The 25172-nt window shown below is 32.7% G+C and overlaps 1 protein-coding gene across 1 annotated transcript in view; it reads left to right on the top strand.

Moving 5' to 3' along the window:
- Positions 1-25172, top strand: part of LOC121950930 (solute carrier organic anion transporter family member 5A1-like) — a 75585-nt gene that overhangs the window by 44671 nt on the left and 5742 nt on the right. The window lies entirely within an intron of this gene.

Raw genomic sequence — 25172 nt, 5'->3', positions numbered from 1 at the left:
GGATGGTGAATAAATGGGGAAAAAATCGCATACTATACTATGGCGAAAATGTCAAATTTTGACCCGTTCTAAAAATGCCTGAAAATGACATATTCAAGCTTGCAGAGACTCAACATAGTATATATAGTGGAAACAATGGCCCAAAAAGGCTTAAAATGTAATAATTTAGCATGTTGAAAAAATGGGGAAAAATCGCATACTATACTATGGCGAAAATGTCAAATTTTGACCCGTCCCAAACATGCCTGAAAATGACATATTATAGCTAGTTGAGACGCAACATAGTATACAACGTAGAAAGAAACACCAAAAAAGTCCCAAAAAATGATAATTTCGCAGGTTGGAAAAATTGGGAAAAATTCGCATACTATACTATGGCGAAAATGTCAAATTTTGACCCGTTCTAAAAATGCCTGAAAATGACATATTCTAGCTTGCAGAGACTCAACATAGTATATAAAGTGGAAACAATGGCCCAAAAAGGCTTAAAATGTAATAATTTAGGATGGTGAAAAAATGGGGAAAAAATCGCATACTATACTATGGCGAAAATGTCAAATTTTGACCCGTTCTAAAAATGCCTGAAAATGACATATTATAGCTTGTAGACACGCAACATAGTATACAAAGTGGAAGCAAAGACCAAAAAGGCTTAAAATGTAATAATTTAGGATGGTGAATAAATGGGGAAAAAATCGCATACTATACTATGGCGAAAATGTCAAATTTTGACCCGTTCTAAAAATGCCTGAAAATGACATATTATAGCTTGTAGAGATGCAACATAGTATACAAAGTAGAAACAAAGACCAAAAAAGGCTTAAAATGTCATAATTTAGGATGGTGAAAAAATGGGGAAAAAATCGCATACTATACTATGGCGAAAATGTCAAATTTTGACCCATTCTAAAAATGCCTGAAAATGACATATTATAGCTCGTAGAGATGCAACATAGTCTACAAAGTGGAAATAAGAAGCAAAAAAGGCTTAAAATGTCATAATTTAGCATGTTGAAAAAATTGCCAAAAATCGCATACTATACTATGGCGAAAATGTCAAATTTTGACCCGTCCCAAAAATACCTGAAAATGACATATTATAGCTTGTAGAGATGCAAAATATTATATAAAGTGGAAACAATGGCCCAAAAAGGCTTAAAAAATCATAATTTAGCATGTTGGAAAAATTGGGAAAAATTCGCATACTATACTATATGAAAATGTCAAATTTTTACCCGTTCTAAAAATGCCTGAAAATGACATATTATAGCTTGCAGAGACTCAACATAGTATATAAAGTGGAAACAATGGCCCAAAAAGGCTTAAAATGTAATAATTTAGCATGTTGAAAAAATGGGAAAAAATCGCATACTATACTATGGCGAAAATGTCAAATTTTGACCCATCCCAAACATGCCTGAAAATGACATATTATGGCTTGTCGAGACGCAAAATAGTCTACAAAGTGGAAACAAAGACCAAAAAAGTCCAAAAATATGATCTTTAGCAAGTTGGAAAAATTGGGAAAAATTCGCATACTATACTATGGCGAAAATGTCAAATTTTGACCCGTTCTAAAAATGCCTGAAAATTACATATTATAGCTCGTAGAGACGCAAAATAGTCTACAAAGTGTAAATAAGAACCAAAAAACGCTTAAAATGTAATAATTTAGTATGTTGAGAAAATTGGGAAAAATTCGCATACTATACTATGGCGAAAATGTCAAATTTTGACCCGTTCTAAAAATGCCTGAAAATGACATATTATAGCTTGTAGAGACGCAAAATATTATATAAAGTGGAAACAATGGCCCAAAAAAGCTTAAAACATCATAATTTAGCATGGTGAATAAATGGGGGAAAAATCGCATACTATACTATGGCGAAAATGTCAAATTTTGACCCGTTCTAAAAATGCCTGAAAATGACATATTATAGCTCGCAGAGACTCAACATAGTATATAAAGTGGAAACAATGGCCCCAAAAGGCTTAAAATGTAATAATTTAGGATGGTGAAAAAATGGGGAAAAATTCGCATACTATACTATGGCAAAAATGTCAAATTTTGACCCGTTCTAAAAATGCCTGAAAATGACATATTATAGCTTGTAGACACGCAACATAGTATACAAAGTGGAAGCAAAGACCAAAAAGGCTTAAAATGTAATAATTTAGGATGGTGAATAAATGGGGAAAAAATCGCATACTATACTATGGCGAAAATGTCAAATTTTGACCTGTTCTAAAAATGCCTGAAAATGACATATTATAGCTAGTAGAGATGCAACATAGTATACAAAGTAGAAACAATGGCCAAAAAGGCTTAAAATGTCATAATTTAAGATGGTGAAAAAATGGGGAAAAAATCGCATACTATACTATGGCGAAAATGTCAAATTTTGACCCGTTCTAAAAATGCCTGAAAATGACATATCATAGCTTGTAGAGACGCAACATAGTCTACAAAGTGGAAATAAGAACCAAAAAAGGCTTAAAATGTCATAAATTAGCATGTTGAAAAAATTGCCAAAAATCGCATACTATACTATGGCGAAAATGTCAAATTTTGACCCGTCCCAAACATGCCTGAAAATGACATATTATAGCTAGTTGAGACGCAACATAGTATACAAAGTAGAAAGAAACACCAAAAAAGTCCCAAAAAATGATAATTTCGCAGGTTGGAAAAATTGGGAAAAATTCGCATACTATACTATGGCGAAAATGTCAAATTTTGACCCGTTCTAAAAATGCCTGAAAATGACATATTATAGCTTGTAGAGATGCAACATAGTATACAAAGTAGAAACAAAGACCAAAAAAGGCTTAAAATGTCATAATTTAGGATGGTGAAAAAATGGGGAAAAAATCGCATACTATACTATGGCGAAAATGTCAAATTTTGACCCGTCCCAAAAATACCTGAAAATGACATATTATAGCTTGTAGAGATGCAAAATATTATATAAAGTGGAAACAATGGCCCAAAAAAGCTTAAAAAATCATAATTTAGCATGTTGGAAAAATTGGGAAAAATCGCATACTATACTATAGCGAAAATGTCAAATTTTGACCCGTTCTAAAAATGCCTGAAAATGACATATTATAGCTCGTAGAGATGCAACATAGTCTACAAAGTGGAAATAAGAAGCAAAAAAGGCTTAAAATGTCATAATTTAGCATGTTGAAAAAATTGCCAAAAATCGCATACTATACTATGGCGAAAATGTCAAATTTTGACCCGTCCCAAAAATACCTGAAAATGACATATTCTAGCTTGTAGAGACGCGAAATATTATATAAAGTGGAAACAATTGCCCAAAAAAGCTTAAAACATCATAATTTAGCATGTTGGAAAAATTGGGAAAAATTCGCATACTATACTATGGCGAAAATGTCAAATTTTTACCCGTTGTAAAAATGCCTGAAAATGACATATTCTAGCTTGCAGAGACTCAACATAGTATATAAAGTGGAAACACTGGCCCAAAAAGGCTTAAAATTTAATAATTTAGCATGTTGACAAAATGTGAAAAAATCGCATACTATACTATGGCGAAAATGTCAAATTTTGACCCATCCCAAACATGCCTGAAAATGACATATTATGGCTTGTCGAGACGCAAAATAGTCTACAAAGTGGAAACAAAGACCAAAAAAGTCCAAAAATATGATCTTTAGCAAGTTGGAAAAATTGGGAAAAATTCGCATACTATACTATGGCGAAAATGTCAAATTTTGACCCGTTCTAAAAATGCCTGAAAATTACATATTATAGCTCAGAGAGACGCAAAATAGTCTACAAAGTGTAAATAAGAACCAAAAAAGCGCTTAAAATGTAATAATTTAGTATGTTGAAAAATTGGGAAAAATTCAAGCATACTATACTATGGCGAAAATGTCAAATTTTGACCTGTTCTAAAAATGCCTGAAAATGACATATTATAGCTTGTAGAGATGCAAAATATTATATAAAGTGGAAACAATGGCCCAAAAAAGCTTAAAAAATCATAATTTAGGATGGTGAATAAATGGGGAAAAAATCGCATACTATACTATGGCGAAAATGTCAAATTTTGACCCGTTCTAAAAATGCCTGAAAATGACATATTCAAGCTTGCAGAGACTCAACATAGTATATATAGTGGAAACAATGGCCCAAAAAGGCTTAAAATGTAATAATTTAGCATGTTGAAAAAATGGGGAAAAATCGCATACTATACTATGGCGAAAATGTCAAATTTTGACCCGTCCCAAACATGCCTGAAAATGACATATTATAGCTAGTTGAGACGCAACATAGTATACAACGTGAAAGAAACACCAAAAAGTCCCAAAAATGATAATTTAGCAGGTTGGAAAAATTGGGAAAAATTCGCATACTATACTATGGTGAAAATGTCAAATTTTGACCCATCCCAAACATGCCTAAAAATGACATATTCTAGCTTGCAGAGACTCAACATAGTATACAAAGTGGAAACAATGGGCCAAAAAGGCTTAAAATGTAATAATTTAGGATGGTGAAAAAATGGGGAAAAAATCGCATACTATACTATGGCGAAAATGTCAAATTTTGACCCGTTCTAAAAATGCCTGAAAATGACATATTATAGCTTGTAGACACGCAACATAGTATACAAAGTGGAAGCAAAGACCAAAAAGGCTTAAAATGTAATAATTTAGGATGGTGAAAAAATGGGGAAAAATTCGCATACTATACTATGGCAAAAATGTCAAATTTTGACCCGTTCTAAAAATGCCTGAAAATGACATATTATAGCTTGTAGAGATGCAACATAGTATACAAAGTAGAAACAAAGACCAAAAAAGGCTTAAAATGTCATAATTTAGGATGGTGAAAAAATGGGGAAAAAATCGCATACTATACTATGGCGAAAATGTCAAATTTTGACCCGTTCTAAAAATGCCTGAAAATGACATATTATAGCTTGTAGACACGCAACATAGTATACAAAGTGGAAGCAAAGACCAAAAAGGCTTAAAATGTAATAATTTAGGATGGTGAAAAAATTGGGAAAAATTCGCATACTATACTATGGCAAAAATGTCAAATTTTGACCCGTTCTAAAAATGCCTGAAAATGACATATTATAGCTAGTAGAGATGCAACATAGTTTATAAAGTGGACACAATAGCCCAAAAATGCTTAAAAAGTCATAATTTAGCATGTTGAAAAAATTGCCAAAAATCACATACTATACTATGGCGAAAATGTCAAATTTTGACCCGTTCTAAAATGCCTGAAAATGACATATTATAGCTCAGAGATGCAACATAGTCTACAAAGTGGAAATAAGAACCAAAAAAGGCTTAAAATGTCATAATTTAGCATGTTGAAAAAATTGCCAAAAATCACATACTATACTATGGCGAAAATGTCAAATTTTGACCCGTTCTAAAAATGCCTGAAAATGACATATTCAAGCTTGCAGAGACTCAACATAGTATATATAGTGGAAACAATGGCCCAAAAAGGCTTAAAATGTAATAATTTAGCATGTTGAAAAAATGGGGAAAAATCGCATACTATACTATGGCGAAAATGTCAAATTTTGACCCGTCCCAAACATGCCTGAAAATGACATATTATAGCTTGTAGAGACGCAACATAGTATACAAAGTGGAAACAAAGACCAAAAAAGTCCAAAAAAATGATAATTTAGCAGGTTGGAAAAATTGGGCAAAATTCGCATACTATACTATGGCGAAAATGTCAAATTTTGACCCGTTCTAAAAATGCCTGAAAATGACATATTCTAGCTTGCAGAGACTCAACATAGTATATAAAGTGGAAACAATGGCCCAAAAAGGCTTAAAATGTAATAATTTAGGATGGTGAAAAAATGGGGAAAAAATCGCATACTATACTATGGCGAAAATGTCAAATTTTGACCCGTTCTAAAAATGCCTGAAAATGACATATTATAGCTTGTAGACACGCAACATAGTATACAAAGTGGAAGCAAAGACCAAAAAGGCTTAAAATGTAATAATTTAGGATGGTGAATAAATGGGGAAAAAATCGCATACTATACTATGGCGAAAATGTCAAATTTTGACCCGTTCTAAAAATGCCTGAAAATGACATATTATAGCTTGTAGAGATGCAACATAGTATACAAAGTAGAAACAAAGACCAAAAAAGGCTTAAAATGTCATAATTTAGGATGGTGAAAAAATGGGGAAAAAATCGCATACTATACTATGGCGAAAATGTCAAATTTTGACCCGTTCTAAAAATGCCTGAAAATGACATATTATAGCTCGTAGAGATGCAACATAGTCTACAAAGTGGAAATAAGAAGCAAAAAAGGCTTAAAATGTCATAATTTAGCATGTTGAAAAAATTGCCAAAAATCGCATACTATACTATGGCGAAAATGTCAAATTTTGACCCGTCCCAAAAATACCTGAAAATGACATATTATAGCTTGTAGAGATGCAAAATATTATATAAAGTGGAAACAATGGCCCAAAAAAGCTTAAAAAATCATAATTTAGCATGTTGGAAAAATTGGGAAAAATCGCATACTATACTATAGCGAAAATGTCAAATTTTGACCCGTTCTAAAAATGCCTGAAAATGACATATTATAGCTCGTAGAGATGCAACATAGTCTACAAAGTGGAAATAAGAAGCAAAAAAGGCTTAAAATGTCATAATTTAGCATGTTGAAAAAATTGCCAAAAATCGCATACTATACTATGGCGAAAATGTCAAATTTTGACCCGTTCTAAAAATGCCTGAAAATGACATATTCTAGCATGCAGAGACTCAACATAGTATATAAAGTGGAAACAATGGCCCAAAAGGCTTAAAATGTAATAATTTAGGATGGTGAAAAATGGGGAAAAATCGCATACTATACTATGGCGAAAATGTCAAATTTTGACCCGTTCTAAAAATGCCTGAAAATGACATATTATAGCTTGTAGACACGCAACATAGTATACAAAGTGGAAGCAAAGACCAAAAAGGCTTAAAATGTAATAATTTAGGATGGTGAATAAATGGGGAAAAAATCGCATACTATACTATGGCGAAAATGTCAAATTTTGACCCGTTCTAAAAATGCCTGAAAATGACATATTATAGCTTGTAGAGATGCAACATAGTATACAAAGTAGAAACAAAGACCAAAAAAGGCTTAAAATGTCATAATTTAGGATGGTGAAAAAATGGGGAAAAAATCGCATACTATACTATGGCGAAAATGTCAAATTTTGACCCGTTCTAAAAATGCCTGAAAATGACATATTATAGCTCGTAGAGATGCAACATAGTCTACAAAGTGGAAATAAGAAGCAAAAAAGGCTTAAAATGTCATAATTTAGCATGTTGAAAAAATTGCCAAAAATCGCATACTATACTATGGCGAAAATGTCAAATTTTGACCCGTCCCAAAAATACCTGAAAATGACATATTATAGCTTGTAGAGATGCAAAATATTATATAAAGTGGAAACAATGGCCCAAAAAAGCTTAAAAAATCATAATTTAGCATGTTGGAAAAATTGGGAAAAATCGCATACTATACTATAGCGAAAATGTCAAATTTTGACCCGTTCTAAAATGCCTGAAAATGACATATTATAGCTCAGAGATGCAACATAGTCTACAAAGTGGAAATAAGAAGCAAAAAAGGCTTAAAATGTCATAATTTAGCATGTTGAAAAAATTGCCAAAAATCGCATACTATACTATGGCGAAAATGTCAAATTTTGACCCGTTCTAAAAATGCCTGAAAATGACATATTCTAGCATGCAGAGACTCAACATAGTATATAAAGTGGAAACAATGGCCCAAAAAGGCTTAAAATGTAATAATTTAGGATGGTGAAAAAATGGGAAAAAATCACATACTATACTATGGCGAAAATGTCAAATTTTGACCCGTTCTAAAAATGCCTGAAAATGACATATTATAGCTTGTAGAGACGCAACATAGCATACAAAGTGGAAACAAAGACCAAAAGGCTTAAAATGTAATAAATTAGGATGGTTAAGAAATGGGGAAAAAATCGCATACTATACTATGGCGAAAATGTCAAATTTTGACCCGTTCTAAAAATGCCTGAAAATGACATATTATAGCTTGTAGAGATGCAACATAGTATACAAAGTAGAAACAAAGACCAAAAAAGGCTTAAAATGTCATAATTTAGGATGGTGAAAAAATGGGGAAAAAATCGCATACTATACTATGGCGAAAATGTCAAATTTTGACCCGTTCTAAAATGCCTGAAAATGACATATTCTAGCATGCAGAGACTCAACATAGTATATATAGTGGAAACAATGGACCAAAAAAGTCCAAAAAAATGATCTTTAGCAAGTTGGAAAAATTGGGAAAAATTCGCATACTATACTATGGCGAAAATGTCAAATTTTGACCCGTTCTAAAAATGCCTGAAAATGACATATTCTAGCTTGCAGAGACTCAACATAGTATATAAAGTGGAAACAATGGCCCAAAAAGGCTTAAAATGTAATAATTTAGCAGGTTGGAAAAATTGGGAAAAATTCGCATACTATACTATGGTGAAAATGTCAAATTTTGACCCGTTCTAAAAATGCCTGAAAATGACATATTATAGCTAGTAGAGATGCAACATAGTATACAAAGTAGAAACAAAGACCAAAAAGGCTTAAAATGTAATAATTTAGGATGGTGAATAAATGGGGAAAAATCACATACTATACTATGGCGAAAATGTCAAATTTTGACCCGTTCTAAAAATGCCTGAAAATGACATATTATAGCTAGTAGAGATGCAACATAGTATACAAAGTAGAAACAAAGACCAAAAAAGGCTTAAAATGTCATAATTTAGCATGTTGAAAAAATGGGAAAAAATCGCATACTATACTATGGCGAAAATGTCAAATTTTGACCCGTTCTAAAAATGCCTGAAAATGACATATTCTAGCATGCAGAGACTCAACATAGTATATATAGTGGAAACAATGGACCAAAAAAGTCCAAAAAAATGATCTTTAGCAAGTTGGAAAAATTGGGAAAAATTCGCATACTATACTATGGCGAAAATGTCAAATTTTGACCCGTTCTAAAAATGCCTGAAAATGACATATTATAGCTTGCAGAGACTCAACATAGTATATAAAGTGGAAACAATGGCCCCAAAAGGCTTAAAATGTAATAATTTAGGATGGTGAAAAATGAGGAAAAAATCGCATACTATACTATGGCGAAAATGTCAAATTTTGACCCGTTCTAAAAAATGCCTGAAAATGACATATTATAGATTGCAGAGACTAAACATAGTATATAAAGTGGAAGCAAAGACCAAAAGGCTTAAAATGTAATAATTTAGGATGGTGAAAAAATGGGGAAAAATTCGCATACTATACTATGGCAAAAATGTCAAATTTTGACCCGTTCTAAAAATGCCTGAAAATGACATATTATAGCTAGTAGAGATGCAACATAGTATACAAAGTAGAAACAAAGACCAAAAAAGGCTTAAAATATCATAATTTAGGATGGTGAAAAATGGGGAAAAATCGCATACTATACTATGGCGAAAATGTCAAATTTTGACCCGTTCTAAAAATGCCTGAAAATGACATATTATAGCTCAGAGAGATGCAACATAGTCTACAAAGTGGAAATAAGAAGCAAAAAAGGCTTAAAATGTCATAATTTAGCATGTTGAAAAAATTGCCAAAAATCGCATACTATACTATGGCGAAAATGTCAAATTTTGACCCGTTCTAAAAATGCCTGAAAATGACATATTATAGCTTGTAGAGACGCAAAATATTATATAAAGTGGAAACAATGGCCCAAAAAAGGTTTAAAATGTCATAATTTAGCATGTTGAAAAAATTGCCAAAAATCACATACTATACTATGGCGAAAATGTCAAATTTTGACCCGTTCTAAAAATGCCTGAAAATGACATATTATAGCTCAGAGATGCAACATAGTCTACAAAGTGGAAATAAGAAGCAAAAAGGCTTAAAATGTCATAATTTAGCATGTTGAAAAAATTGCCAAAATCGCATACTATACTATGGCGAAAATGTCAAATTTTGACCCGTTCTAAAAATGCCTGAAAATGACATATTCTAGCATGCAGAGACTCAACATAGTATATAAAGTGGAAACAATGGCCCAAAAAGGCTTAAAATGTAATAATTTAGGATGGTGAAAAATGGGAAAAATCGCATACTATACTATGGCGAAAATGTCAAATTTTGACCCGTTCTAAAAATGCCTGAAAATGACATATTATAGCTTGTAGACACGCAACATAGTATACAAAGTGGAAGCAAAGACCAAAAAGGCTTAAAATGTAATAATTTAGGATGGTGAATAAATGGGGAAAAAATCGCATACTATACTATGGCAAAAATGTCAAATTTTGACCCGTTCTAAAAATGCCTGAAAATGACATATTATAGCTAGTAGAGATGCAACATAGTATACAAAGTAGAAACAATGGCCCAAAAAAGGTTTAAAATGTCATAATTTAGCATGTTGAAAAAATTGCCAAAAATCACATACTATACTATGGTGAAAATGTCAAATTTTGACCCGTTCTAAAAATGGCTGAAAATGACATATTCTAGCTTGTAGAGACTCAACATAGTATATATAGTGGAAACAATGGACCAAAAAGTCAAAAAAATGATCTTTAGCAAGTTGGAAAAATTGGGAAAAATTCGCATACTATACTATGGCGAAAATGTCAAATTTTGACCCGTTCTAAAAATGCCTGAAAATGACATATTCTAGCTTGCAGAGACTCAACATAGTATATAAAGTGGAAACAATGGCCCAAAAGGCTTAAAATGTAATAATTTAGGATGGTGAAAAATGGGGAAAAATCGCATACTATACTATGGCGAAAATGTCAAATTTTGACCCGTTCTAAAAATGCCTGAAAATGACATATTATAGCTTGTAGACACGCAACATAGTATACAAAGTGGAAGCAAAGACCAAAAAGGCTTAAAATGTAATAATTTAGGATGGTGAAAAAATGGGGAAAAAATCGCATACTATACTATGGCGAAAATGTCAAATTTTGACCCGTTCTAAAAATGCCTGAAAATGACATATTCTAGCTTGTAGAGACGCAAAATATTATATAAAGTGGAAACAAAGACCAAAAAGGCTTAAAATGTCATAATTTAGGATGGTGAAAAATGGGGAAAAAATCGCATACTATACTATGGCGAAAATGTCAAATTTTGACCCGTTCTAAAAATGCCTGAAAATGACATATTATAGCTCGTAGAGATGCAACATAGTCTACAAAGTGGAAATAAGAAGCAAAAAAGGCTTAAAATGACATAATTAAGAATGTTGAAAAAATTGGAAAAAATCGCATACTATACTATGGCGAAAATGTCAAATTTTGACCCGTTCTAAAAATGCCTGAAAATGACATATTCTAGCATGCAGAGACTCAACATAGTATATAAAGTGGAAACAATGGCCCAAAAAGGCTTAAAATGTAATAATTTAGGATGGTGAAAAAATGGGGAAAAAATCACATACTATACTATGGCGTCAATTTCAAATTTTGACCCGTTCTAAAAATGCCTGAAAATGGCATATTATAGCACGTAGAGACTCAACATAGTCTACAAAGTGGAAATAAGGACCAAAAATGGCTTTAAATGTCATAATTTAGCATGTTGAATAAATCGCCAAACATCGCATACTATACTATGGCGAAAATGTCAAATTTTGAACCGTTCTAAAAATGCCGGAAAATGACATATTATAGCTTGTAGAGACGCAACATTGTATACAAAGTGGAAACAAAGACCAAAAAAGGCTTAAAATGTAATAATTTAGCAGGTTGAAAAAATGGGGAAAAAATCGCATACTATACTATGGCGAAAATGTCAAATTTTGACCCGTTCTAAAAATGCCTGAAAATGACATATTATAGCTTGCAGAGACTCAACATAGTATACAAAGTGGAAACAATGGGCCAAAAAGGCTTAAAATATCATAATTTAGCAGGTTGGAAAAATTGGGGGAAAAATCGCATACTATACTATGGCGAAAATGTCAAATTTTGACCCGTTCTAAAAATGCCTGAAAATGACATATTCTAGCTTGTAGAGACTCAACATAGTATATATAGTGGAAACAATGGACCAAAAAAGTCCAAAAAAATGATCTTTAGTAAGTTGGAAAAATTGGGAAAAATTCGCATACTATACTATGGCGAAAATGTCAAATTTTGACCCGTTCTAAAATGCCTGAAAATGACATATTAAAGCTCGTAGAGACGCAACATAGTCTACAAAGTGTAAATAAGAACCAAAAAACGCTTAAAATGTAATAATTCATTATGTTGAAAAAATTGCCAAAAATCGCATACTATACTATGGCGAAAATGTCAAATTTTGACCCGTTCTAAAAATGCCTGAAAGTGACATATTCTAGCTAGCAGAGACGCAACATAGTATACAAAGTGGAAACAATGGTCCAAAAAGGCTTAAAATGTAATAATTTAGCAGGTTGGAAAAATTGGGAAAAATTCGCATACTATACTATGGCGAAAATGTCAAATTTTGACCCATCCCAAACATGCCTGAAAATGACATATTCTAGCTAGCAGAGACGCAACATAGTATACAAAGTGGAAACAAAGACCAAAAAAGTCCAAAAAAATGATAATTTAGCAGGTTGGAAAAATTGGGCAAAATTCGCATACTATACTATGGCAAAAATGTCAAATTTTGACCCGTTCTAAAAATGCCTGAAAATGACATATTATAGCTTGTAGAGACGCAACATAGTATACAAAGTGGAAACAAAGACCAAAAAAGGCTTAAAATGTCATAATTTAGCATGTTGAAAAAATGGGAAAAAATCGCATACTATACTATGGCGAAAATGTCAAATTTTGACCCATTCTAAAAATGCCTGAAAATGACATATTCTAGCATGCAGAGACTCAACATAGTATATATAGTGGAAACAATGGACCAAAAAAGTCCAAAAAAAATGATCTTTAGCAAGTCGGAAAAATTGGGAAAAATTCGCATACTATACTATGGCGAAAATGTCAAATTTTGACCCGTTCTAAAAATGCCTGAAAATGACATATTATAGCTAGTAGAGATGCAACATAGTATACAAAGTAGAAACAAAGACCAAAAAAGGCTTAAAATATCATAATTTAGGATGGTGAAAAAATTGTCAAAAATCGCATACTATACTATGGCGAAAATGTCAAATTTTGACCCATTCTAAAAATGCCTGAAAATGACATATTCTAGCATGCAGAGACTCAACATAGTATATATAGTGGAAACAATGGACCAAAAAAGTCCAAAAAAATGATCTTTAGCAAGTCGGAAAAATTGGGAAAAATTCGCATACTATACTATGGCAAAAATGTCAAATTTTGACCCGTTCTAAAAATGCCTGAAAATGACATATTAAAGCTCGTAGAGACGCAACATAGTCTACAAAGTGTAAATAAGAACCAAAAAACGCTTAAAATGTAATAATTTAGTATGTTGAAAAAATTGGGAAAAATTCGCATACTATACTATGGCGAAAATTTCAAATTTTGACCCGTTCTAAAAATGCCTGAAAATGACATATTATAGCTTGTAGAGATGCAAAATATTATATAAAGTGGAAACAATGGCCCAAAAAAGCTTAAAAAATCATAATTTAGGATGGTGAAAAAATGGGGAAAAAATCGCATACTATACTATGGCGAAAATGTCAAATTTTGACCCGTTCTAAAAATGCCTGAAAATGACATATTATAGCTTGCAGAGACTCAACATAGTATATAAAGTGGAAACAATGGCCCAAAAAGGCTTAAAATGTAATAATTTAGCAGGTTGGAAAAATTGGGAAAAATTCGCATACTATACTATGGCAAAAATGTCAAATTTTGACCCGTCCCAAACATGCCTGAAAATGACATATTATAGCTAGTTGAGACGCAACATAGTATACAAAGTAGAAAGAAACACCAAAAAAGTCCCAAAAAATGATAATTTCGCAGGTTGGAAAAATTGGGAAAAATTCGCATACTATACTATGGCGAAAAAGTCAAATTTTGACCCGTTCTAAAAATGCCTGAAAATGACATATTCTAGCTTGCAGAGACTCAGCATAGTATATAAAGTGGAAACAATGGCCCAAAAAGGCTTAAAATGTAATAATTTACGATGGTGAATAAATGGGGAAAAAATCGCATACTATACTATGGCGAAAATGTCAAATTTTGACCCATTCTAAAAATGCCTGAAAATGACATATTCTAGCATGCAGAGACTCAACATAGTATATAAAGTGGAAACAATGGCCCAAAAAGGCTTAAAATGTAATAATTTAGGATGGTGAAAAAATGGGAAAAATTCGCATACTATACTATGGCGAAAATGTCAAATTTTGACCCGTTCTAAAAATGCCTGAAAATGACATATTATAGCTTGTAGAGACGCAACATAGTATACAAAGTGGAAACAAAGACCAAGAAAGGCTTAAAATGTCATAATTTAGGATGGTGAATAAATGGGGAAAAAATCGCATACTATACTATGGCGAAAATGTCAAATTTTGACCCGTTCTAAAAATGCCTGAAAATGACATATTATAGCTTGTAGAGATGCAACATAGTATACAAAGTAGAAACAAAGACCAAAAAAGGCTTAAAATGTCATAATTTAGGATGGTGAAAAAATGGGGAAAAAATCGCATACTATACTATGGCGAAAATGTCAAATTTTGACCCGTTCTAAAAATGCCTGAAAATGACATATTCTAGCATGCAGAGACTCAACATAGTATATATAGTGGAAACAATGGACCAAAAAAGTCCAAAAAAATGATCTTTAGCAAGTTGGAAAAATTGGGAAAAATTCGCATACTATACTATGGCGAAAATGTCAAATTTTGACCCGTTCTAAAAATGCCTGAAAATGACATATTCTAGCTTGCAGAGACTCAACATAGTATATAAAGTGGAAACAATGGCCCAAAAAGGCTTAAAATGTAATAATTTAGGATGGTGAAAAAATGGGGAAAAAATCGCATACTATACTATGGCGAAAATGTCAAATTTTGACCCGTTCTAAAAATGCCTGAAAATGACATATTATAGCTTGTAGACACGCAACATAGTATACAAAGTGGAAGCAAAGACCAAAAAGGCTTAAAATGTAATAATTTAGGATGGTGAATAAATGGGGAAAAAATCGCATACTATACTATGGCGAAAATGTCAAATTTTGACCCGTTCTAAAAATGCCTGAAAATGACATATTATAGCTAGTAGAGATGCAACATAGTATACAAAGTAGAAACAAAGACCAAAAAAGGCTTAAAATGTCATAATTTAGGATGGTGAAAAAATGGGGAAAAAATCGCATACTATACTATGGCGAAAATGTCAAATTTTGACCCGTTCTAAAAATGCCTGAAAATGACATATTATAGCTCGTAGAGATGCAACATAGTCTACAAAGTGGAAATAAGAAGCAAAAAAGGCTTAAAATGTCATAATTTAGCATGTTGAAAAAATTGCCAAAAATCGCATACTATACTATGGCGAAAATGTCAAATTTTGACCCGTCCCAAAAATACCTGAAAATGACATATTATAGCTTGTAGAGATGCAAAATATTATATAAAGTGGAAACAATGGCCCAAAAAAGCTTAAAAAATCATAATTTAGCATGTTGGAAAAATTGGGAAAAATCGCATACTATACTATAGCGAAAATGTCAAATTTTGACCCGTTCTAAAAATGCCTGAAAATGACATATTATAGCTCGTAGAGATGCAACATAGTCTACAAAGTGGAAATAAGAAGCAAAAAAGGCTTAAAATGTCATAATTTAGCATGTTGAAAAAATTGCCAAAAATCGCATACTATACTATGGCGAAAATGTCAAATTTTGACCCGTTCTAAAAATGCCTGAAAATGACATATTCTAGCATGCAGAGACTCAACATAGTATATAAAGTGGAAACAATGGCCCAAAAAGGCTTAAAATGTAATAATTTAGGATGGTGAAAAAATGGGGAAAAAATCGCATACTATACTATGGCGAAAATGTCAAATTTTGACCCGTTCTAAAAATGCCTGAAAATGACATATTATAGCTTGTAGACACGCAACATAGTATACAAAGTGGAAGCAAAGACCAAAAAGGCTTAAAATGTAATAATTTAGGATGGTGAATAAATGGGGAAAAAATCGCATACTATACTATGGCGAAAATGTCAAATTTTGACCCGTTCTAAAAATGCCTGAAAATGACATATTATAGCTTGTAGAGATGCAACATAGTATACAAAGTAGAAACAAAGACCAAAAAAGGCTTAAAATGTCATAATTTAGGATGTTGATCAATGGGGGAAAATCGCATACTATACTATGGCGAAAATGTCAAATTTTGACCCGTTCTAAAAATGCCTGAAAATGACATATTCTAGCATGCAGAGACTCAACATAGTATATATAGTGGAAACAATGGACCAAAAAAGTCAAAAAAAATGATCTTTAGCAAGTTGGAAAAATTGGGAAAAATTCGCATACTATACTATGGCGAAAATGTCAAATTTTGACCCGTTCTAAAAATGCCTGAAAATGACATATTCTAGCTTGTAGAGACTCAACATAGTATATAAAGTGGAAACAATGGCCCAAAAAGGCTTAAAATGTAATAATTTAGGATGGTGAAAAAATGGGGAAAAAATCGCATACTATACTATGGCGAAAATGTCAAATTTTGACCCGTTCTAAAAATGCCTGAAAATGACATATTATAGCTTGTAGACACGCAACATAGTATACAAAGTGGAAGCAAAGACCAAAAAGGCTTAAAATGTAATAATTTAGGATGGTGAATAAATGGGGAAAAAATCGCATACTATACTATGGCGAAAATGTCAAATTTTGACCCGTTCTAAAAATGCCTGAAAATGACATATTATAGCTTGTAGAGATGCAACATAGTATACAAAGTAGAAACAAAGACCAAAAAAGGCTTAAAATGTCATAATTTAGGATGGTGAAAAAATGGGGAAAAAATCGCATACTATACTATGGCGAAAATGTCAAATTTTGACCCGTTCTAAAAATGCCTGAAAATGACATATTATAGCTCGTAGAGATGCAACATAGTCTACAAAGTGGAAATAAGAAGCAAAAAAGGCTTAAAATGTCATAATTTAGCATGTTGAAAAAATTGCCAAAAATCACATACTATACTATGGCGAAAATGTCAAATTTTGACCCGTTCTAAAAATGCCTGAAAATGACATATTCTAGCTTGCAGAGACTCAACATAGTATATAAAGTGGAAACAATGGCCCAAAAAGGCTTAAAATGTAATAATTTAGGATGGTGAAAAAATGGGGAAAAAATCGCATACTATACTATAGCGAAAATGTCAAATTTTGACCCGTTCTAAAAATGCCTGAAAATGACATATTATAGCTCGTAGAGATGCAACATAGTCTACAAAGTGGAAATAAGAACCAAAAAAGGCTTAAAATGTCATAATTTAGCATGTTGAAAAAATTGCCAAAAATCGCATACTATACTATGGCGAAAATGTCAAATTTTGACCCGTTCTAAAAATGCCTGAAAATGACATATTATAGCTTGTAGACACGCAACATAGTATACAAAGTGGAAGCAAAGACCAAAAGGCTTAAAATGTAATAATTTAGCAGGTTGAAAAAATGGGGGAAAAATCGCATACTATACTATGGCGAAAATGTCAAATTTTGACCCGTTCTAAAAATGCCTGAAAATGACATATTATAGCTTGTAGAGATGCAACATAGTATACAAAGTAGAAACAAAGACCAAAAAAGGCTTAAAATGTCATAATTTAGGATGGTGAAAAAATGGGGAAAAAATCGCATACTATACTATGGCGAAAATGTCAAATTTTGACCCGTTCTAAAAATGCCTGAAAATGACATATTCTAGCATGCAGAGACTCAACATAGTATATATAGTGGAAACAATGGACCAAAAAAGTCCAAAAAAATGATCTTTAGTAAGTTGGAAAAATTGGGAAAAATTCGCATACTATACTATGGCGAAAATGTCAAATTTTGACCCGTTCTAAAAATGCCTGAAAATGACATATTAAAGCTCGTAGAGACGCAACATAGTCTACAAAGTGTAAATAAGAACCAAAAAACGCTTAAAATGTAATAATTCATTATGTTGAAAAAATTGCCAAAAATCACATACTATACTATGGTGAAAATGTCAAATTTTGACCCGTTCTAAAAATGGCTGAAAATGACATATTCTAGCTTGTAGAGACGCAAAATATTATATAAAGTGGAAACAATGGCCCAAAAAGGCTTAAAATGTAATAATTTAGCAGGTTGAAAAAATGGGGAAAAAATCGCATACTATACTATGGCGAAAATGTCAAATTTTGACCCGTCCCAAACATGCCTGAAAATGACATATTATAGCTTGTCGAGACGCAACATAGTATACAAAGTGGAAACAAAGACCAAAAAAGTCCAAAAAAATGATCCTTTAGCAGCTTGGAAAAATTGGGAAAAATTCGCATACTATACTATGGCGAAAAAGTCAAATTTTGACCCGTTCTAAAAATGCCTGAAAATGACATATTATAGCTTGTAGACACGCAACATAGTATACAAAGTGGAAACAAAGACCAAAAAAGGCTTAAAATGTCATAATTTAGGATGGGGAAAAAATGGGGAAAAAATCGCATACTATACTATGGCGAAAATGTCAAATTTTGACCCATTCTAAAAATGCCTGAAAATGACATATTCTAGCATGCAGAGACTCAACATAGTATATATAGTGGAAACAATGGACCAAAAAGTCCAAAAAAATGATCTTTAGCAAGTCGGAAAATTGGGAAAAATTCGCATACTATACTATGGCGAAAATGTCAAATTTTGACCCGTTCTAAAAATGCCTGAAAATGACATATTATAGCTTGTAGAGATACAACATAGTATACAAAGTAGAAACAAAGTCCAAAAAAGGCTTAAAATGTCATAATTTAGGATGGTGAAAAAATGGGGGAAAAATCGCATACTATACTATGGCGAAAATGTCAAATTTTGACCCGTTCTAAAAATGCCTGAAAATGACATATTCTAGCATGCAGAGACTCAACATAGTATATATAGTGGAAACAATGGACCAAAAAAGTCCAAAAAAAATGATCTTTAGCAAGTCGGAAAAATTGGGAAAAATTCGCATACTATACTATGGCAAAAATGTCAAATTTTGACCCGTTCTAAAAATGCCTGAAAATGACATATTAAAGCTCGTAGAGACGCAACATAGTCTACAAAGTGTAAATAAGAACCAAAAAACGCTTAAAATGTAATAATTTAGTATGTTGAAAAAATTGGGAAAAATTCGCATACTATACTATGGCGAAAATTTCAAATTTTGACCCGTTCTAAAAATGCCTGAAAATGACATATTATAGCTTGTAGAGATGCAAAATATTATATAAAGTGGAAACAATGGCCCAAAAAAGCTTAAAAAATCATAATTTAGGATGGTGAAAAAATGGGGAAAAATTCGCATACTATACTATGGCGAAAATGTCAAATTTTGACCCGTTCTAAAAATGCCTGAAAATGACATATTCTAGCTTGTAGAGACGCAAAATATTATATAAAGTGGAAACAATGGCCCAAAAAGGCTTAAAATGTAATAATTTAGCATGTTGAAAAAATGGGGAAAAATCTCATACTATACTATGGCAAAAATGTCAAATTTTGACCCGTCCCAAACATGCCTGAAAATGACATATTATAGCTAGTTGAGACGCAACATAGTATACAAAGTAGAAAGAAACACCAAAAAAGTCCCAAAAAATGATAATTTCGCAGGTTGGAAAAATTGGGAAAAATTCGCATACTATACTATGGCGAAAATGTCAAATTTTGACTCGTTCTACAAATGCCTGAAAATGACATATTCTAGCTTGCAGAGACTCAGCATAGTATACAAAGTGGGAAAAATGGCCCAAAAAGACTTACAATGTAATAATTTACGATGGTGAATAAATGGGGAAAAAATCGCATACTATACTATGGCGAAAATGTCAAATTTTGACCCATTCTAAAAATGCCTGAAAATGACATATTCTAGCATGCAGAGACTCAACATAGTATATAAAGTGGAAACAATGGCCCAAAAAGGCTTAAAATGTAATAATTTAGGATGGTGAATAAATGGGGAAAAAATCGCATACTATACTATGGCGAAAATGTCAAATTTTGACCCGTTCTAAAAATGCCTGAAAATGACATATTATAGCTTGTAGACACGCAACATAGTATACAAAGTGGAAGCAAAGACCAAAAAGGCTTAAAATGTAATAATTTAGGATGGTGAATAAATGGGGAAAAAATCGCATACTATACTATGGCGAAAATGTCAAATTTTGACCCGTTCTAAAAATGCCTGAAAATGACATATTATAGCTTGTAGAGATGCAACATAGTATACAAAGTAGAAACAAAGACCAAAAAAGGCTTAAAATGTCATAATTTAGGATGGTGAAAAAATGGGGAAAAATCGCATACTATACTATGGCGAAAATGTCAAATTTTGACCCGTTCTAAAAATGCCTGAAAATGACATATTCTAGCATGCAGAGACTCAACATAGTATATATAGTGGAAACAATGGACCAAAAAAGTCCAAAAAAAAGATCTTTAGCAAGTTGGAAAAATTGGGAAAAATTCGCATACTATACTATGGCGAAAATGTCAAATTTTGACCCGTTCTAAAAATGCCTGAAAATGACATATTAAAGCTCGTAGAGACGCAACATAGTCTACAAAGTGTAAATAAGAACCAAAAAACGCTTAAAATGTAATAATTCATTATGTTGAAAAAATTGCCAAAAATCGCATACTATACTATGGCGAAAATGTCAAATTTTGACCCGTTCTAAAAATGCCTGAAAGTGACATATTCTAGCTTGCAGAGACTCAACATAGTATATAAAGTGGAAACAATGGCCCAAAAAGGCTTAAAATGTAATAATTTAGCATGTTGAAAAAATGGGAAAAAATCGCATACTATACTATGACGAAAATGTCAAATTTTGACCCGTCCCAAACATTCCTGAAAATGACATATTATAGCTTGTCGAGACGCAACATAGTATACAACGTGGAAACAAAGACCAAAAAAGTCCAAAAAAATGATCCTTTAGCAGCTTGGAAAAATTGGGGAAAATTCGCATACTATACTATGGCGAAAAAGTCAAATTTTGACCCGTTCTAAACATGCCTAAAAATGACATATTCTAGCTTGCAGAGACTCAACATAGTATATAAAGTGGAAACAATGGCCCAAAAAGACTTAAAATGTAATAATTTAGCATGTTGAAAAAATGGGAAAAAATCACATACTATACTATGGCGAAAATGTCAAATTTTGACCCGTTCTAAAAATGCCTGAAAATGACATATTATAGCTTGTAGAGACGCAACATAGTATATAAAGTGGAAACAAAGACCAAAAAAGGTTTAAAATGTCATAATTTAGCATGTTGATAAAATCGCCAAAATTCGCATACTATACTATAGCGAAAATTTCAAATTTTGACCCCTCCCAAAAATGGATGAAAATGACAAATTATAGCTTGTAAACGAGCCTGATAGTGCATTAAGTGGAAACAACCACCAAAAAGGGCCAAAAACATCATAATTTAGCATGTTGAAAAAAGAGTGAAGGATTTCTGAGCTCTTGACGCAGTAATTGGCAATTTATTCAGTTTTGTACAACATTAAGCAGACGGCAAGTGTGATTCCAAAAACATTTATTCAAAAAGATCAGCAACGCTTAACAAAACCCACAATATATTATAATCGCTAATATATACAAGTATATATACAACTGTGGATGTGTAAATGTATGTGTGTGTGTGTGTGTGAGAGAGAGAGAGAGAGAGAGCGACAAAGAGAAGTTGTGTGTTGGTTAGATCGTAAACACACTTAGAGGCAGAGGTGAATCGGCTCACAACAGAAGCTACAACGAGATGCCAGATTCAAGATGCTGAATCAAAGATGGTCGCAGAGCGGCAGCCTTAGCTGATCATGTGGTCGGTGAGACAAAAGTGCAAAGAAGAGGCGCAAACTTTAAGTTCCTTCTCTGTGTGCTTCTGTTAAGAGCCAACTCCCGAGTGCATGGATGTGATCTAATATGTATAAAAGGTTCTTTGGTTAGTAAAAAGTTTGTTTTGTTGCATGCGAGACCCTGTCTGTGTGAGGCATGACAAAACTAAATTCCAGAGTAACCGATGACCCAATAACAAAGAGATCAGAACAACGACTCGTTCAATAGCATTAACATTCATACATGTTACACATGATATGACAAAAGACAAAGTACACAGTCTTGCTCAGCCTGTGCGTATGTCCTACTGCTATGCCCAGATGTTACTTGCCAATCCAGGAGTGGTAGAAGAGTTTTTTGGGTTGCACGCTGGAGAAAGAAGATCCTGGTTCGGTCACTTCTGTGCAGTTCCCAGGATCCAGGAGGAGGCTGGCCGGTCCTGCTGTCCTGACAGAGATAGCAGTTCAGTGCGATCTCATTTCTGTTTTCCTGTGGCTTGAGAAGTCAGCTGTGACTGTAATTTCTATTAAGTCCCTTAAAACTTGGAAGGTAGAGCTGAGACAAGGCTGCAGCTCCTGCTGACAGCTTAGGTGTTAAAGGGTAGCGCAAGTCCTCCACACCTGCAACCTTCCTCGGAGGACGCTGGGAGCAACAGCCAGAAGATCAGCTGTTGCGTCTCTTCGTGGCTGTTTGAAATCTTAGGGGCTCACAGTGTTGGACCAATCACGTCTGAACATGGATCCAGAGGAGAACATCATAATTAAGGATGTCCAAAAAATGGCCAAAAATCACATACTATACGATGGTGAAAAATGTCTGAAAATGACATATTAAACCTTGTAAAGGCGCTTCATAGTGTATAAAGCGGAAACAAAGGCAAAAAAAGTCAATATGTAACACGTCGAAAAAATGGCCAAAAAACGCATACTATACTATGGCAAAAAATGTCAAATTTTGACCCGTCCCACAATTGCCTGAAAATGACATATTAGACGTTGTAGAGATGCTTCATAGTGAATAAAGTGGAAACAAAGATCAAAAGAGGCAAAAAAAAAAAAAAAAACGTCATAATTTAGCATATCAAAAAAATGGCTAAAAATCGCATACTATACTATGGCAAAAAATGTCAAATTTTGACCCGTCCCAAAATTGCCTGAAAATGTAATATTATAGCTTGTAAAGGTGCTTCATACTGTGTAAAGTGGAAACAAACACCAAAAAGGCCAAAAACATCATAATTTAGCATGTCAAAAAAATGGCGAAAAATGTCAAATTTTGACCCGTCCCAAAAATAGGTGAAAATGGCATATTATGGCTTTTTAAGGCGCGTCATAGTGAATAAAGTGGAAACAAAGACCAAAAAAGGCAACAACAAAAAAAAAAACATCATAATTTAGCATGTTGAAAAAATGGCCAAAAATCGCATACTATACTGTGGCAAAAAATGTCAAATTTTGACCCGTCACAAAAATAGCTGAACATGGCCTATTATGGCTTTTTAAGGTGCTTCATAGTGTTTAAAGTGGAAACAAAGACCAAAAAAGTTCAAAAACGTCATAATTTAACATGTCGAAAAAATGGCCAAAAATCACATACAATACTATGGCAAAAAATGTCAAATTTTGACCCGTCACAAAATTGCCTGAAAATGACATATTAAACCTTGCACAGGCACTTCATAGTGAAGAAAGTGGAAACAAAGGCCAAAAAAGGTCAAAAACGTCATAATTTAGCATGTTGAAAAAATGGCCAAAAATCACATACTATACTATGGCAAAAAATGTCAAATTTTGACCTGTCCCAAAATTGCCTGAAAATGACATATTAAACCTTGTAGAGGCACGTCATAGTGTATAAGGTGGAAACAAAGACCAAAAAAGGCAACAAAAAAAAAAAAAACATCATAATTTAGCATGTCAAAAAAATGGCCAAAAATCGCATACTATACTATGGCGAAAAATGTCAAATTTTGACCCGTCCCAACAATAGGTGAAAATGGCATATTATAGCTTTTAAAGGCATTTCATAGTGAATAAAGTGGAAACAAAGACCAAAAGAGGCAAAAGAAAAACGTCATAATTTAGCATGTTGAAAAAATGGCCAAAAATCGCATACTATACTATGGCAAAAAATGTCAAATTTTGACCCGACACAAAAACAGGTGAACATGGCATATTATGGCTTTTTAAGGTGCTTCATAGTGTTTAAAGTGGAAACAAAGACCAAAAAATGTCAAAAACGTCATAATTTAGCATGTTGAAAAAATGGCCAAAAATCGCATACAATACTATGGCAAAAAAATGTCAAATTTTGACCTGTCCCAAAAATAGGTGAAAATGGCATATTATGGCTTTTTAAGGCACTTCATAGTGAATAAAGTGGAAACAAAGACCAAAAAAGGCAACAAAAAAAAAACCATCATAATTTAGCATGTCGAAAAAATGGCCAAAAATCGCGTACTATACTATGGCGAAAAATGACAAATTTTGACCCGTCCCAAAAGTGGCTGAAAATGGCATATTATGACTTTTTAAGGTGCTTCATAGTGTTTAAAGTGGAAACAAAGACCAAAAAAGGTCAAAAACGTCATAATTTAGCATGTCGAAAAAATGGCCAAAAATCACATACTATACTATGGCAAGAAATGTCAAACTTTGACCCGTCACAAAATTGCCTGAAAATGACATATTAAACCTTGTAGAGGCGCATCATAGTGAATAAAGTGGAAACAAAGACCAACAAAGACAAAAAAAAAAAAACCTTGATAATTTTAGTTTAGTATGGTGTACTTACAATTTTTTAAAAAAATGTCAGTCATGTATTTTTTTAAAATATCACTACAATTATACAGTATGCCATTTTTAAAAACCATATAAATTTAGTATTATACTGCGATGCTATAAAAATGATGAAAAATTCAAATATTAATTAAAAATGTTTAAACTACCAGAGCATATGGTCGCATTGTTACAAAAATATAAAATTTTTCTTAAATAAAAGTTGTCATAGTATGTCTTTTT

This window comes from Plectropomus leopardus, chromosome 12 (genome assembly GCF_026936395.1).
Source record: "Plectropomus leopardus strain MGB_pleo_1.0 chromosome 12, ASM2693639v1, whole genome shotgun sequence".
Lineage (NCBI taxonomy): Eukaryota > Metazoa > Chordata > Actinopteri > Perciformes > Serranidae > Plectropomus > Plectropomus leopardus.
Note: the sequence above shows the minus strand (reverse complement) of the source record. Positions and strands in the feature narration are given on the sequence as shown.